Source organism: Salmo salar, chromosome ssa03 (assembly GCF_905237065.1).
Source record: "Salmo salar chromosome ssa03, Ssal_v3.1, whole genome shotgun sequence".
NCBI lineage: Eukaryota > Metazoa > Chordata > Actinopteri > Salmoniformes > Salmonidae > Salmo > Salmo salar.
In genome coordinates, this window is record NC_059444.1 from 58,583,818 (window position 1) to 58,601,128 (window position 17,311).

At 41.8% G+C, this 17,311-nt stretch overlaps 1 pseudogene; it reads left to right on the forward strand.

The window, feature by feature from the left end:
* The first annotated feature begins 768 nt into the window (after positions 1 to 768).
* Positions 769 to 16,512, forward strand: LOC106600807 (U3 small nucleolar RNA-associated protein 18 homolog; annotated as a pseudogene).
* Positions 16,513 to 17,311: the final 799 nt, after the last annotated feature.

The window sequence follows — 17,311 nt, forward strand, 5'->3', positions numbered from 1 at the left end:
TGGCCCATTAAATTCTATACAGCTCTTCCGAGGGGAGGTTGCCAAGGTCAAAGTGGAGCTATTATCATTCTGCTGATCATACAGTATTTGGAATGAAGAAGGGTCCATTAATAGGGGCTAGGGTCAGCCTGAAACTGAGAGGTTGGTTGGGGTCCAAGGGTGGGCTTGAAAATGGGCCATTGACAGTTGCTATTTAGAGCTTCTGCTTTCCCTCGCACCTTCTGACAATTTACATAATCCCTCTGTCTCTCTTGCACCCCTTTGATAGTTTGATTTGTGATCACCTCAGTAAATCTCTTGTATTTTTACAAAATAATTATCTCAACTATGGCCTATGGATGGAGGTGTACCAGGAGGGAAATGTAAGAGAATACAGATTTGTGTATTTGAAAATATAGGAAAGTTCCCATTTCCAATACTGTATATGAAGATAATATGTTCCCATTATACATAATTGTTATGCTTTTTCTCTGCATAGTCTTTTATCTTTATTGTATGTCATTTGTATCTGTCTCTTGCCTGTCTCTCACATACTTTCACACATACCCAATGATTACACTAATATGTACACTCTCAAAGAAAACATAAATAAATACTGATTGATGAAATAGTTAGGAACATTAAATTCAAAATACATTTCAACTTTTTGTCAATGTCAAAGTCAATAGCTGAATATCATTCTATAACCCATGGAGAACAGGGCTCAAGTATTTTTGTCAGACCGTTTGTTTGTAAAAGAGAAAAAAAATACAATTTATTCCGAGTTCAGGGGTCAAGAAAAAGGAATCACGTGATAGGGAATTTTGCGCTAAACCCGCGCTCAACCACTGATTAATAAAACACTTACACCGTTGGAGCGTTGCGTGGGCCATGAGTTCTTCTCGGTGCACATACTTTGCGAAATAGTGCAGCCACACTTTGACTTTGCTCACAACTAACACAGCGTTGCAGCCAGCCCATGTGGAAAACATTGGGCATGTTATTGTAAATGGCTAGCTAGCACATCTATGGGTCTACTGAATCTTGCTAAATTCTAGTGTATCCTGAGATAACTTACAATTCGTTTCATATGCTAAGGTTTAAACGATAAACATGGACAAAGTCGGTATACACTCTAGAAAGGGGAGATAGACGAAGAGAGTCTCTGAACCAGAGCCTGACTACGAGGAAAAAGTGTTAAAAAGACACAAAAATGCCCAAGCAGTGACTGTTTTAGGCGTAGAAGATGCATCTGTAAAACTTATTGAATATCTTGTTTTTGGTGCTGAAGATGATCTTGTGGAAAGGCTCGTGGAGGTAGGAATTCATTAGTTACATCTGGGGTGTATTCATTACACCGGTTCTGTAGCTTAACGTTTCGTCTGTTACAAAACGTTTTGCAACAACTCCGAACGCTCTTCAACGTGACGTGAAATCTGCTGGGTTCTTAAACCTCTTGAGGATACCGTAGGATAGGGGGCGCCACAGCGCATTTTGAAAAAAAATCGTTCCCATTTTCAACGGCCTACTAATCAAACTCAGAAGCTAGGGCATGCATATACTTATTATATATGGATAGAAAACACTCTAAAGTTTCTAAAACTGTTTGAATGGTGTCTGTGAGTATAACAGAACTCAAATGGCAGTCAAAACCCCGAGACCGATTGAAACAGGAAGTGGAATTCTGAATTGTGGACTCGACTTCTCATCTTTCCTTATTAATCACACCGTTAACAATGGTTCAGTGAGCACTTCCTATTGCTTCCACTAGATGTCGCCAGTCCTTTCACAGTGGTTTGAGCCTTATAGAGTCAAAACTCAGTGAATGAGACTAGTTTGAAATTGGTCACAGGGGATGGGCCATCACCATTATGACGCCGGCGGCCATGTCTGCCCCCACCTTTGGAAACGGGTTTAAAGGCCATGACATCATCCCCCTCGAATCTTATTGGCTCTCTTGGTGTTACAGGCCCTGAAGATTTAAGTTATACAACGTTTGACATGTTTGAACGAACCTACATGCGGGAGCATCGCATTTTATCAGGAACTTCAGCCCTGCGCTTGGAGAGAGCCATAGGACGCGCTACCAACATCAGGCTAATGGAACGTGAAGTATGGACTTTTTGACCGAAAATACATCTGTTGTGGACCTGGGATGCTTTCTGATGAAGACAACTAAAGGTAGGCGATTATTGACAATATTATACAAGATGAGATGTGACATGCGATTGTTTCCAAGATGGCGCCGAGCTCTGTATATTAGCTAATTTTCTGAGTATCGCATCTCCTTTTATCGCAAAGTGTGATTACCCAGTAAAGTTAATTTAAAATCTGGTATGACGGGTGTTCTCAAGAGATATTCATCTATAAATGTTAGATTGACAATATACATTTAAAAAATCGTTATAGGATAGTAATTTAGGGAAATGTAGCATTGTTTACCGGGACGCTTTTGAGGGGAAATTATGTAGTCAACCTCAGACAGAGATGTAAAATGCTGTTTTTATATATAAATATGACCTTTATTGAACAAAAGAATGCATGCATTGTATAACATGATGTCCTAGGGGTGCCATCTGATGAAGTTTGTAAAAGGTTAGTGCTGCATTTAGCTGTTTTTTGATTATATGTGATGCAAGTGGTTGGTCGGAAAATGGCTATGAAGCTGCTTTTTACGATGGACTCATCTAATATAATCTAATGATTTGCTTTTCCTGTAAAACCTTTTTGAAATCGGACGACGTGGGTCGATTCAGGAGAGGTGTATCTATAAAAAAGAAATATATAAATATTTTTTTTAAATTATCATTTTTTTTTTAATGCTAATTGGCGATATGATTTTTCGCTGGATTTTGATCCCGGTGACGGGATGAGACGCTGAAGAGGTTTTAAACGGAAGTTGGAGTTCATTTTAATTTTACGGTTGCCATTCCAATCCGAAAAGTCGGCGTAATGAATACACCTCTGATTCCATACAGAATGATTCTGCCTGCCAAGGTTCTTAAAGATTCTCAGTGGATTATGTTGTCACATTGTCAGCATGGTATAGATGTAAATCCAATATTGATTAATATTTAGTTACAACCAGGTACAGACTAATAATCTCCAGTGTCATATCCGTCTGTCACACATCATTTACTTTTAGTTTCATTGCAGTCAGTTTTTATCAAATCCATTTCTTGTCAACAGGACAGAGAGGATGGCGGTGCCACACTTCTGGATGATGACGATTCCAGCGAATCCGATGTAGAGAATGAAGCACGGCTGAAGGTTCAGACAACCAGGACTGCAGTGTGGGAGGATGAGGATGATGATCTGGAGGACGAGTTAGTACCTGGGACTGCAACGACGATGTCTTATTGTTTCTTTTCAGCATCATCATGTACAATGCGTCACACTTCATGTTACTACATTAGCTGTAGTCATGTAACCCTAATGTCAATTACATTGATATGTGAATCAAACATTGCTTGTATTGGGCAGTTACTAGGGATAGAGATCTTTCTCTTTGAAGATGAATTGATATGTATCTAGATACATGGGCTCCAGTATGATACAGAAATCAGTGCTTGACTTGGACTGAAATAGGTTCCGGTACTCATTTTGGGTGCCGATACTGTTTTATATTTAGGTGCAGGAGCGCCACAATACTTTTGAGCTAATATTGTATAAGATGAACAGGAGCTCAAGCAGTAGAACATTTGAGGTGCTGGTACTCTGCTCCGGTGAATTTCTGCCCAAGTCAACCACTGACAGGAATGATACGTTTTAGTTTGCAGCGATTTGGTTTGATGAGAAGAACAAATCGGTTGCGGTAAGATTTGATGCTACAACATTTGTTGCATAAACACATTCATATTCCATTCTAAATTCAAATCTGGTGCTGATGGAGCTCATGGGCTGGGCCTCTCTTGAGCTGCATCTGTTCGACCTGGCTTCTGTGTGTAAATGTCTATGGTGTATTTTGTCACCTGAGCTGAGCCATAAGGAAGACTAGTGGGCATCTACCAACCCACTATCAGATTAGGGGGCTTTTTGCGTAGACAGATTGTTAAGCCCCGATCACACCTACAGAGTCATTGCGTAAAATGGTACGCAGCATCATCTGGATGTGTGCAACCAAAGTTCAACATTCACCTTCTGCTGTACCAAAATGCAATGACGCTATCGGTGTGATCGAGGCGTTATTGGTCAGCGTGCGAAGCAGCAGCGCACAGTTTGAGTAGGCTACTGATATTGCTTGGGGTTGTGTGGCACGCAAAATGACTTGTAGATCAATGACTGTCAACGCCGTTACATGCTTAGTTTTGACAATGAGAGGAAGCATCAGTTTTCACAAAAGATCAGAGGTATTTTCAGAAGGTAGAAAGAAAGAAAGTAACATGAGCAAAACCTCTTCCATGACCTTTCTCTCCTGTTTCTTGGAGTGGACATGACACACCGGTTCCGTAGAGACCTGACCAAGAGTGACGCAGAGGCCAAGATGTCCAAACAGAAGTTACAGCAGAGGATGAAAGAACAGTAAGTGGATATTAGTAACACAGCCATGGAGTAAATACCGCTGGGATCTGGTGGTTCAAACTCACACTTCCAACTCATTTTTGCCAGGTTCCAAAAAGCAATGGGTGGAATGCCATCTTGGGCAGAGACAAAAGTCAAGAAAAAGAATAAGAAAAAAGGTAAACTCACATTATGGTAATAAACATCTTCATGATCCATGTAATATGTTATGAGAGATGCCCCTCACTGATGATTACCTACTATATAATGATGAGAGGGTATATAGCAGGGTTCCCCCAACTGACGGCCGCGGGCCGAATTTTTGTGATTTTATTTCGCCCTCCAAGTTTTCTGAAGTATTTTTGAACATACGAATGTAAAAACCCCAAGTCAGCTCCAAGTGATTTAATTTTGGAAATCTGTTCCAAAGTATTCCCATACATAAAAGATACACACTAAGTGTACAAAACATTATGAACACCTACTCTTTTCATGGTATAGACTGTTTGAAATGATTGCTTTAATAACATTGTATATATGTTTGGGCTTCTTGCGGTCATTTTGATGTCTACAAATGATTTGTATTTTGTTCCGGCCCCCTGACCATCCGCTCCAGACGCTGCTGAATGTAGTTTATGATCCCTGGTGTATATAGTATACATTTGTGTCTTTTCAATGAAAGATGTGTCTGTTTTCAAAAACTAAAGATAACTCTGATGATGAAGATGAGGATGGAGACGACCTGATGAGGAAGACAGGCAACTTTGTGGGCTCATCCGACTGTCTTCCCAAAGGAATCATACGGGTGAGTTCAGTTCTCCTATCATCTCGCCACTACTAAATTTGATATTAAGTTGGAGTAAAATAACCAGCTCTCTCTCTCACTGCAAATGGGGACTCTAACCAGAGTTCTTTAGAGTTTTGGGAGTTACAAATCCATGACATTTTCCAGTATTAGATCATGTGGTTTTCGCAATCGATATCACAATAGTGGGCTCCCGAGTGGCGCAGCGGTCTAAGGCACTGCATCTCAGTGCAAGATGTGTCACTACAGTCCCTGGTTCGAATCCAGGCTGTATCACATCCGGCCGTGATTGGGTGTCCCATAGGGCGCCACACATTTGGCCCAGCGTTGTTCAGGTTTGGCCGGGGTAGGCCATCATTGTAAATAAGAATTTGTTCTTAACTGACTTGCATAGTTAAATAAAATGGAGTATTTTCAACGTCATGTTTACATGCGATACTAGTACATTTTATTCTGGATGTATTTAACTCTCTTGCAGATGAAGAAATGCCTACACGCCAACAACGACCGGCCGTCTGAGGACCTGCTGACCACGGTGCAGTTCCACCCCTCTGCCCAGGTTGTCATGACAGCAGGGCTCGACCAGTCCATCTCTCTGTTCCAGGTATTCATTTTACTCATCAGCTTCAGTCTTCTCTCAGGCATTCTTGTGGCTGTCATCGTTCGACATGGTATAGGGAACGTCATAAACAGGCCAGTTGGGACTATATGCTTTTAATAATATCCTCCAGGTCTTTTGTTTGACCGTACAAACTACAAGCCTCCCAAAAATACTAACTCTCAATGGACTACCAAAGTAGCCACCCTTTGCCTTGATGACAGCTTCGCACACTGACAGACAAGTTTGTACTAATATGAATTACCTTCCACCTCACTAAATGTCCCTCCTTCGTCTCCAGGTTGATGGGAAGACCAACCCTAAGGTCCAGAGTATTCACCTGGAGAAGTTCCCGGTGCACAAGGCCCAGTTCAGCGTGGACGGGGAGCAGGTGGTGGCCACCAGTTTCAGGAACAAGCTGTTTTACATCTACGACATGATGGAGGGCAAGGTCATCCCAGTCACACTGTCAGAGGTGAGGAGGAGGAAGCAATGGAGTCACTAGAACCCCAAGGCTGTTAGGTAGTAATCTAACCCGTTGGCTGTTAGGTTAGTAATCTAACCCGTTGGCTGTTAGGTTAGTAATCTAACCCGTTGGCTGTTAGGTAGTAATCTAACCCGTTGGCTGTTAGGTTAGTAATCTAACCCGTTGGCTGTTAGGTTAGTAATCTAACCCGTTGGCTGTTAGGTTAGTAATCTAACCCGTTGGCTGTTAGGTTAGTAATCTAACCCGTTGGCTGTTAGGTTAGTAATCTAACCCGTTGGCTGTTAGGTTAGTAATCTAACCCGTTGGCTGTTAGGTTAGTAATCTAACCCGTTGGCTGTTAGGTTAGTAATCTAACCCGTTGGCTGTTAGGTTAGTAATCTAACCCGTTGGCTGTTAGGTTAGTAATCTAACCCGTTGGCTGTTAGGTTAGTAATCTAACCCGTTGGCTGTTAGGTTAGTAATCTAACCCGTTGGCTGTTAGGTTAGTAATCTAACCCGTTGGCTGTTAGGTTAGTAATCTAACCCGTTGGCTGTTAGGTTAGTAATCTAACCCGTTGGCTGTTAGGTTAGTAATCTAACCCGTTGGCTGTTAGGTTAGTAATCTAACCCGTTGGCTGTTAGGTTAGTAATCTAACCCGTTGGCTGTTAGGTTAGTAATCTAACCCGTTGGCTGTTAGGTTAGTAATCTAACCCGTTGGCTGTTAGGTTAGTAATCTAACCCGTTGGCTGTTAGGTTAGTAATCTAACCCGTTGGCTGTTAGGTTAGTAATCTAACCCGTTGGCTGTTAGGTTAGTAATCTAACCCGTTGGCTGTTAGGTTAGTAATCTAACCCGTTGGCTGTTAGGTTAGTAATCTAACCCGTTGGCTGTTAGGTTAGTAATCTAACCCCAAGGCTGTTAGGTTAGTAATCTAACCCCAAGGCTGTTAGGTAGTAATCTAACCCCAAGGCTGTTAGGTAGTAATCTAACCCCAAGGCTGTTAGGTAGGGACTTAGCCTTTTATTACTAGGCTTGGGCGGTACTGAGATTGTCAAACCTTCATACCGACCTTGTGCCATCCAAGGATATAAGGCAATACTGGCACTGAACACAAATCCCACTGAGCCTCTGTAAACCGATGGTTAGCAATGCTAACAAGTACATGTACAATTTTATACAGTCTCTGACCTAAGTTATTTGCAGGACAGACATCCCAGTTCAAAGTTATACAAAAAAATACTACTCACAATTTGCTGCGCACACAAAACAAATATTAGACAGCAGGGAGGAGGGGATCCAGGAGGGGATTCTATGCTGTTACCAGGAGAAGCTTGTTTTTTTGCAAGAAGCTAACCAGCTATATAACTACTGTAAGTTGGCGAACTAAATGTACAACTGCAGAGTATTTAGCATATTTTAGACAGTACAATTAATAGTTATAAGATATATTTTAATGGAATTTAATGGCGCCGGATATATACACTGCTCAAAAAAATAAAGGGAACACTTAAACAACACAATGTAACTCCAAGTCAATCACACTTCTGTGAAATCAAACTGTCCACTTAGGAAGCAACACTGATTGACAATACATTTCACATGCTGTTGTGCAAATGGAATAGACAACAGGTGGAAATTATAGGCAATTAGCAAGACACTCCCAATAAAGGAGTGGTTCTGCAGGTGGGGACCACAGACCACTTCTCAGTTCCTATGCTTCCTGGCTGATGTTTTGGTCACTTTTGAATGCTGGCGGTGCTTTCACTCTAGTGGTAGCATGAGACGGAGTCTACAACCCACACAAGTGGCTCAGGTAGTGCAGCTCATCCAGGATGGCACATCAATGCGAGCTGTGGCAAGAAGGTTTGCTGTGTCTGTCAGCGTAGTGTCCAGAGCATGGAGGCGCTACCAGGAGACAGGCCAGTACATCAGGAGACGTGGAGGAGGCCGTAGGAGGGCAACAACCCAGCAGCAGGACCGCTACCTCCGCCTTTGTGCAAGGAGGAGCAGGAGAAGCACTGCCAGAGCCCTGCAAAATGACCTCCAGCAGGCCACAAATGTGCATGTGTCTGCTCAAACGGTCAGAAACAGACTCCATGAGGGTGGTATGAGGGCCCGACGTCCACAGGTGGGGGTTGTGCTTACAGCCCAACAACGTGCAGGACGTTTGGCATTTGCCAGAGAACACGAAGATTGGCAAATTCGCCACTGGCACCCTGTGCTCTTCACAGATGAAAGCATGTTCACACTGAGCACGTGACAGAGTCTGGAGACGCCGTGGAGAACGTTCTGCTGCCTGCAACATCCTCCAGCATGACCGGTTTGGCGGTGGGTCAGTCATGGGGTGGGGTGGCATTTCTTTGGGGGGCCGCACAGCCCTCCATGTGCTCGCCAGAGGTAGCCTGACTGCCATTAGGTACCGAGATGAGATCCTCAGACCCCTTGTGAGACCATATGCTGGTGCGGTTGGCCCTGGGTTCCTCCTAATGCAAGACAATGCTAGACCTCATGTGGCTGGAGTGTGTCAGAAGTTCCTGCAAGAGGAAGGCATTGATGCTATGGACTGGCCCGCCCGTTCCCCAGACCTGAATCCAATTGAGCACATCTGGGACATCATGTCTCGCTCCATCCACCAACGCCACGTTGCACCACAGACTGTCCAGGAGTTGGCGGATGCTTTAGTCCAGGTCTGGGAGGAGATCCCTCAGGAGACCATCCGTCACCTCATCAGGAGCATGCCCAGGCGTTGTAGGGAGGTCATACAGGCACGTGGAGGCCACACACACTACTGAACCTCATTTTGACTTGTTTTAAGGACATTACATCAATGTTGGATCAGCCTGTAGTGTGGTTTTCCACTTTAATTTTGAGTGTGACTCCAAATCCAGACCTCCATGGGTTGATAAATTGGATTATTTTTGTGTGATTTTGTTGTCAGCACATTCAACTATGTAAAGAAAAAAGTATTTAATAAGATTATTTCTTTCATTCAGATCTAGGATGTGTTGTTTAAGTGTTCCCTTTATTTTTTTGAGCAGTATATTTGAGATTCTTTGAAATAGCCACCCTTTGTCTTGATGACAGCTTTGCACACTCTTGGCATTCTCTCAACCAGCTTTGTGAGATAGTCACCTAGAATGCATTTCAATTAACAGGTGTACCTTGTTAATTTGTGGAATTTCTTTCCTTAATCCGTTTGAGCCAATCAGTTGTGTTGTGACAAGGTAGGGGTTGTATACAGAAGAGAGACCTATTTAGTGAAAGACCAAGTCCATATTATGACAAGAATAATCAAAGAGAAATGATAGTCCATCATTACTTTAAGACGTGAAGGTCAGTCAATCCGGAAAATGTCAAGAACTTTGAAAGTTTCTTCAAGTGCAGTCGCAAAAAACATCAAGCGCTATGATGAAACTGGCTCTCATGAGGACCGCCACAGGACAGGAAGACCCAGAGTTACCTCTGCTGCAGAGGATAAGTTCATTAGAGTTAACTGCACCTTAGATTGCAGCCCAATAAATTATACCTCACAGAATTCAAGTAACAGACACATCTCAACATCAACTGTTCAGAGGAGACTGTGTGAATCATGCCTTCATGGTCAAATTACTGCAAAGAAACCACTACTAAAGGACACCAATATTAACAAGAGACTTGCTTGGGCCAAGAAACACGAGCAATGGACATTAGACCGGGGGAAATCTGTCCTTTGGTCTGAGTCCAAATTTGAGATTATTGGTTCCAACCGCTGTGTCTTTGAGTCACAGAGTAGGTGAACGGATGATCTCTGCATGTGTGGTTCCCACCGTGAAGCATGGAGGAGGTGGTGTGGCGGTGCTTTGCTGGTGATACTGTCAGTGATTTTATTTAGATTTCAAGGCACACTTAACCAGCATGGCTACCACAGCATTCTGCAGTGATACGCCATTCCCATCTGGTTGGCGCTTAGTGGGACTATCATTTGTTTTTCAACAGGACAATAACCCAACACACCTTCAGGCTGTGTCAGGGCTATTTGACCAAGAAGGAGAGTGATGGAGTGCTGGATCAGATGACCTGGCCTCCACAATTACCCGACCTCAACCCAATTGAGATGGTTTGGGATGATTTGGACCGCAGAGTGAAGGAAAAGCAGCCAACATGTGCTCAGCATATGTGGTATCTCCGTCAATACTGTTGGAAAAGCATTCCAGGTGAAGCTGGTTGAGAGAATGCCAAGAGTGTGCAAAGCTGTCAAAGGCAAAGGGTGGCTACTTTGAAGAATCGAAAATATATTTTGATTTGTTTACCATTTTTTGGTTCCTACATGATTCCATATGTTATTTTATAGTTTTGATGTCTTCTCTATTCAACTATGTTGATAATAGTAAAAATAAAGAAAAACCCTTGATTGAATAGGTGTGTCAACTTTTGACTGGTACTGTAGGTCGGGGTGCTTTGTAAGAATCAATTATTGGATAATAAACTTCGATCAAGATTATCCTACCAACGGGACATTAAAAACTGTAATATCTTATGTTTCACAAGTCGTGGCTGAACGACGACATGGATAACATACAGCTGGCTGGGTTTTCCGTGCATCGGCAAGATGGAACAGCTGCATCCGGTCAGACAAGGGGTGGTGATCACGCTCTCCGCAGCCGATGTGAGTAAGACCTTTAAACAGGTCAACATTCACAAGGCCGCAGGGCCAGACAGATTACGAGGATGTGAACTCTGAGCATGCGCTGGCCAACTGGCAAGTGTCTTCACTGATATTTTCAACCTCTCCCCGTCCGAGTCTGTAATACCAACATGTTTCAAGCAGACCACCATAGTCCCTATGCCCAAGAACACTAAGGTAACCTGCCTAAAATGACTACCGACCCATAGCACTCACATCTGCAGCCATGCAGTACTTTGAAAGGCTGGTCATGGCTCACATCAACAGCATCCTCCCGGATAGCCTAGACCCACTCCAATTCGCGACCGCCCTAACAGATCCACAGATGATGCAATCTCAATTGCACTCCTCACTGCCCTTTCCCAACTGGACAAAAGTAATGTGAGAATGCTATTCATTGACTACAGCTCAGCGTTCAACACCATATTGCCCTCATCACTAAACTAAGGACCCTGGGCCTAAACACCTCCCTCTGCAGCTGGATCCTGACGGGCCTCCCCCAGGTGGTAAGGGTAGGTAACAACATATCCGCCATGCTGATCCTCGAGGGGGGCGTGCTCAGTCCCCTCGTGTACTCCCTGTTCACTCATGACTGCATGGCCAAGCACAACTCCAACACCATCATTAAATTTGCCGACGACACAACGTTAGTAGGCCTGATCACCGACAACGACGAGCCAGCCTATAGGGAGGAGGTCAGAGACCTGGCAGTGTGGTGCCAGGATAACAACCTCTCCCTCAACATGATCAAGACAAAGGAGATGATTGTGGACTACAGGAAAAGGAGGATCGAGTGTGCTTGGAAACCAAACACCAAGTGACTGGGAATTACCGGTAAGCTTCATAATGAAATATTATGTGACCGGGGGAAATGAAGAATGGGAACTGCTTTATCTCCTAACGTATTGCTCAAATGGACTGCAGGTATTTACTTAAAAAGTAGCTACAAATATTCAAATGTATAGAAAATAAAGTTGACGGTATTGAAAACCATCCCGTGGCTATTTCCAAATACCCTGTTATACGGTATACCGCCCAAGCCTAGTTGTTACCGAGCAAATTATTGTGTTCGGTTTAAAGATAAAATCACTGTATATTCTCAGCCAGACTGTTATTTTTGAAGTGGGTGAGTGACTGGTTGTGTGATTGAGTGCAGTAACAATTATGGTTGTACCTCAGGTGCGAGGGAACAGAGAGTGAAAGAGTTTGAAGTCTCCTCTGATGGAGAATCCCTCCTCCTCACTGGCACCTCCGGATACCTCCACGTGTTAACAATGAAGGTAGGTGATTGTAGATGGCAAATACCTGGTATACCATGCATCCAAAATGGATCAAAACATAGGACTCCATTTTGGGTCAGGTGCATACATGCATTGCATAAATGTCTGTATATTCTCACTGTTGTTTTTTTTTCAGACAAAGGAGGTAGTGAACAGCATGAAGATCAACGGAAACATCGCGGGAGTGGCTTTCTCCCACGACGGCAGCAAAGTCTTCACCAATTCTGGTGGGTTTTACACTGGTCTAAAAAGACACACAGCCTAGCATCCCAATCACATCCTAAAGCCTTTGTAGATGATTTTAGTTAAAGCTGCAATATGTGACTTTTTGGGCGACCTGACCAAATTCACATAGAAATGTGAGTTATAGATCTGTCATTCTCTTTGGAAGCAGTTGATTTGTTGTATGTGTGATATTTCTATGGTTCACATTAAGTTATTTTGTGTGTCTTTTACTTTTGGTTTTGTACACAAGCTTCAAACAATATTTTTGTTTAAGGAAAATATATTTAACAGAGATGGTACAATGATTCTCTACATCAGTGGTCCTAGTCGGTCACCAAACATTTCTGTAAAAAAAACAACGATAAATCCTTGTGTTCCTATTTTTTTGTTTTGTGCTGTTGGTGGTAGGTGCACTTGATTCAGCAGCCCTAACACTGGGAAGGCAAAGTGTTCCCATTTTGAAAAATGTCATGTGTCTGAAGGTAGAACTCCACTTACCCGGCAGGCCCAAAGACCAAATCAAGTGCACCTACAGGCCTACCGCTGGCCAATCAGATAGCTCAGATCACTGTGTATGCACAGTTTCCTCAAGCCATAGATGGTAAAAAGAAGCCTAGAGCTCACAGCAAAGTTGATACTGTGAGATTTCAAAACTTTTAAAACCATGACTAGAGAGACTCAACGAAATATAGCAAAGCACTGCTGTTTTTATGGGTAAGTTCATGTTGAAGTTGTTATTCAGCGCTGTCAATGCGCATTCTCCCTACATCCACTCACACTGCAAGCAGTATAGCAAAGTGTTATTAGCGGTGTGTCTCTCTTTTTATATAGAGTAATATTTCACTAACTGGCCATCGGATGAACAACATGAATTGGTGCATGAGGCAGAAAGGAGTTTCGCCATCAGCTGGAAGCCTCACCGCTGCTCTCGCCTTCCCCTCAGACTGACCATCAGATGCAGGTCATCAGTCCAGTAAAATAAATACAAGCAAATGATTATGCTCACTCAGCTGTGCCTAAGTAATACAGCAAATGATCTGTTACCAGTGTGATCATATACCTACAATTCTGAAATATAATTTCAAAATGGTCTGAGAAGAACAACATTGGCAGGGCAATTCAAGCATAGCCAATATGCAGTGATAATGTATTGGGCGTTTTTTATTTTTATTTTACCTTTTTTTTTTTAACTAGGCATGTCAGTCAAGAACAAGTTCTTATTTTCAATGACGGCCTCTTAACGGTGGGATAACTGCCTTGTTCAGGGGCAGAACGACAGGTGTCAGCTCGGGGATTTGATCTTGCGACCTTTCGGTTACTAGTCCAACGATCTAACCACTAGGCTACCTGCCGCCCCAAAATATAGCCTACTACAAACCTAATTGCTACAGAACAGTTTTTAATAGGTTAATGGTTCATACTCAGGCTTTTGTTTTTTGTCATGTTTTAAAAAAATAAAATAAAAATCTGAGCGGTAGATCTTGGCTTGTATTTTGACTCAAGGTGACCACTGCCCTGGTGATCACTGCTTGTTTTGTCACAAACTGAAATTAGGCGAACTATTAGCATTTTAGCAAAAAATAAATGGCAGATTGATTTCTGCATATTGCACCTTTTTAAAGCTGTACATGTATGTACTAAACCTTTGTGATGTTGCAGAGGAGGGTGAGTTGTACATATGGGACATGAGGAGCAGTAAATGCCTGAACAGGTTCACTGATGATGGCTGTGTGAGTGGGACCTCCATAGCTGCATCCAAGAACGGACAGTATCTGGCCTGCGGGTGAATCACCCATTTTGTTTTCAACATTTTTCGCATCGTTTTGTGACATAAGGTTGTTGGTGGGTAGCTCATTTATTCATTCGACCATTTGCTTGCTGATATAATTCAGCAGCGATTGTGATCAAACCATTGCGATGTTTGTGTATTGTCCTGTTTGTCTGGATTCAGATGTCCTTTTTTAGTTTTTATGCGTGATTCTGCCACAAAACCTTCAGGATAGTTGGGTCGTTCCACCAATTAGGTGTCTTTTTTTAAGAAGGGTAACAAATGTTAAACGTGCTCTTTATGACAGAATGTTAACTTAATAAAAAACATGTTTTCCCACTTTAAGCATTTAAATAAAACAATTATAGTAAGTGCCTATTAAATGCCAAATAAACGAACAGGGTTGACAATTTCATCTTTAATCAGCCATAAATTTCCTCGTGACAGGGGGAATGGAATCTTGTTTTGTGCAACAGGAAGTGTTAATTAAATGCAAGCTTCACAAAACAAATGTTGTTAACATTTCTAGCCTGTCTATCTATGGGTAACAGGGTTGACATGTTATGCTCGACCCGCTCCGTTTTCCACCACAAAACACTAGAAAATGACCAAAAAAAGAGTAGAACCAGCTCACCTGCTTTTATTTTGATTTGACTATTAGGTGTTCTATGTTTTTTGGGGGGGAAATACTTTAAAAGGAATACTTTAACTGAATTCTCGTTTTAATATAGTGAAACTATCATGGTTGATCTTATAAGGAAGGACAGACGTAAATTAATCACGTTAAATAAATGATCTTCAGGAAGGATAACAAAATAGTGCTGTACAATGATGGTGACACTTGAAGAAATGTTTGGGTTAAGTGGGTTAAAATCTTCCTGGAGGTGACACATGGTTGACGGAGGGACATGTCAAAATGAAGAATTTTTGGCACTTAAGCAAGTCTTTATTCATATATTAAAAAAAAAAAAAAAAAAAGATTTATTGAATTCTCCATGTGGTCTACATTAAAGGGCACCTAATTTAATATAACAGGCTTTTAAAATGTAATATTTCTGCACAATTTCTACTTAAAATATTAAAGGGATGCAAAAGGCACCCATTTCTGGAATAACCTAATTCTATTTTTTCATATAATATACCTGTAGCAGACAAGTTTTTCACATTCTTTTTCTACCGTTTCTATTATCTCAGGTCAGCGGCAGGTGTGGTGAACGTGTACTCCCAGGAGGAGTGTATACGGCAGAACAACCCCAAGCCTCTGAAGGCCATCATGAACCTGGTGACCTCCGCCACCTCTCTGCTTCAACCCCACCTCCGAGATCCTGGCCATCGCCTCCAGGGCTGACGACGAGGCTGCCCGATTGGTCAGTCTCTCTCTCTCTCACACCTAATGTTGTCTTTGTCATCATTACAGCTACACCTGGTCACTTGTAAATAAGAGGTTTTATTGCAGCATGACTTGGATAGTAATAAAGTTTGAATTTATTTAAAATGAAGTAAAACCATGTCTCACTTTCACTGTCATCAAGTGCCATGTGTCTACCTTTCTCATTTCAGGTTCATATCCCCAGCTTCACAGTGTTCTCCAACTTCCCCATGTTCCAGAGGAAAACCATATACAGGGCCCACCGTCTGGACTTCTCCCCAAACAGCGGCTTCTTCTCCCTGGCCAACAACAAGGGCCATGCCCCTCTCTTCAGGTGAGCCTCTTGTTTTTCCTTATTGTTTTTGTATATATTTTTCTCGGAAAGGAGAAAAAAGAAGAAAAAAAACAACACTACAGGAGATTTTGTATTTTATTTGTATTTTTTAAAACGAATAAATATACAAAATATTAGAATAATAATTTGGTAAATTTTTCTCAACTACATTTCAGGTTGTTGCATTACAAAAACTTTTGATGAAGAGCATCCCAAGCAGGCTCGTAGTCAACATCAAGACACCAAGCTCCCTCAATACAACTACCATTGTCTTCTTGAAGACATTTTACAATGAAAAAGACTTGAATTGAGAAATCGGTTATGCTTATTACATCTATGAAAGTGTCACAGCAAGATACCATGTCTTCGTTATCCTGTTTTTTTTTTTTCCCCTTCAAATTTGAGTCATTACATTTTTTTAAGTGTTCTGTTTTCAAAACGTACATCCTGTATATTTCTTTCTGTCTACTTTAGGGTTTTTACAAATGTTTGTATATTGGATAAAATACAACTTAATTTCCTTGATACTTGGCTATTATTATATTTTCTTCTGTTTCTAGATATCTTGGAGAACAATAACATTATAGATTGACTATAATGCTTAAACTAGTATAGAAAGCTGTCAAACTTGTATGCACTATAGCCCCATTAGTCTATTCTCTGTTGACCTGAGAATCTGTTTTCTACCAGCCACAACAATGGATTAGAACTATTCACTGTGAATTCCATCTTGACCAAAGCTGCTATTTCTATGAGGAAGGCGCCCCTCTAAATCTGATAGTGTTTAAAGTTGATCATCTTCACACAACTTTGGATTACATACTTAACATACAGTGCCTTCAGAAAGTATTCATACCCCTGGACTTATTCCACATTTTGATGTTACAGCCTATATTCAAAATGGATTATTTCTTCTTTTTTTCCCCCTCGCCAATCTACACATAATACCCCATAATGACAAAGTGAAAACATGTTTTTGAAATTTTTGCAAATGTATTGAAAATTAAATGCAGCAATATATCATTTACATAAGTACTCAAACCCCTTTGCTATGACACTCCCAATTGCGCTCAGGTGCAGCCAATTCCCTTTGATCATCTTTGATGTCGCTACAACTTGATTGGACTCCACCTGTGGTCAAATTAAATTGTTTGGACATGATTTAGAAAGAAAAACACCTGTCTATATAAGGTCTCACAGTTGACAGTGCATGTCAGAGTAGAGACTACCATGAAGTCCATGGAACTGTCTGTAGATCTCTGAGAGAGAATTGTGACAAGGCATATCTGGGGAAGGGTATAAAAAATGTCTAGAATGTTGAATG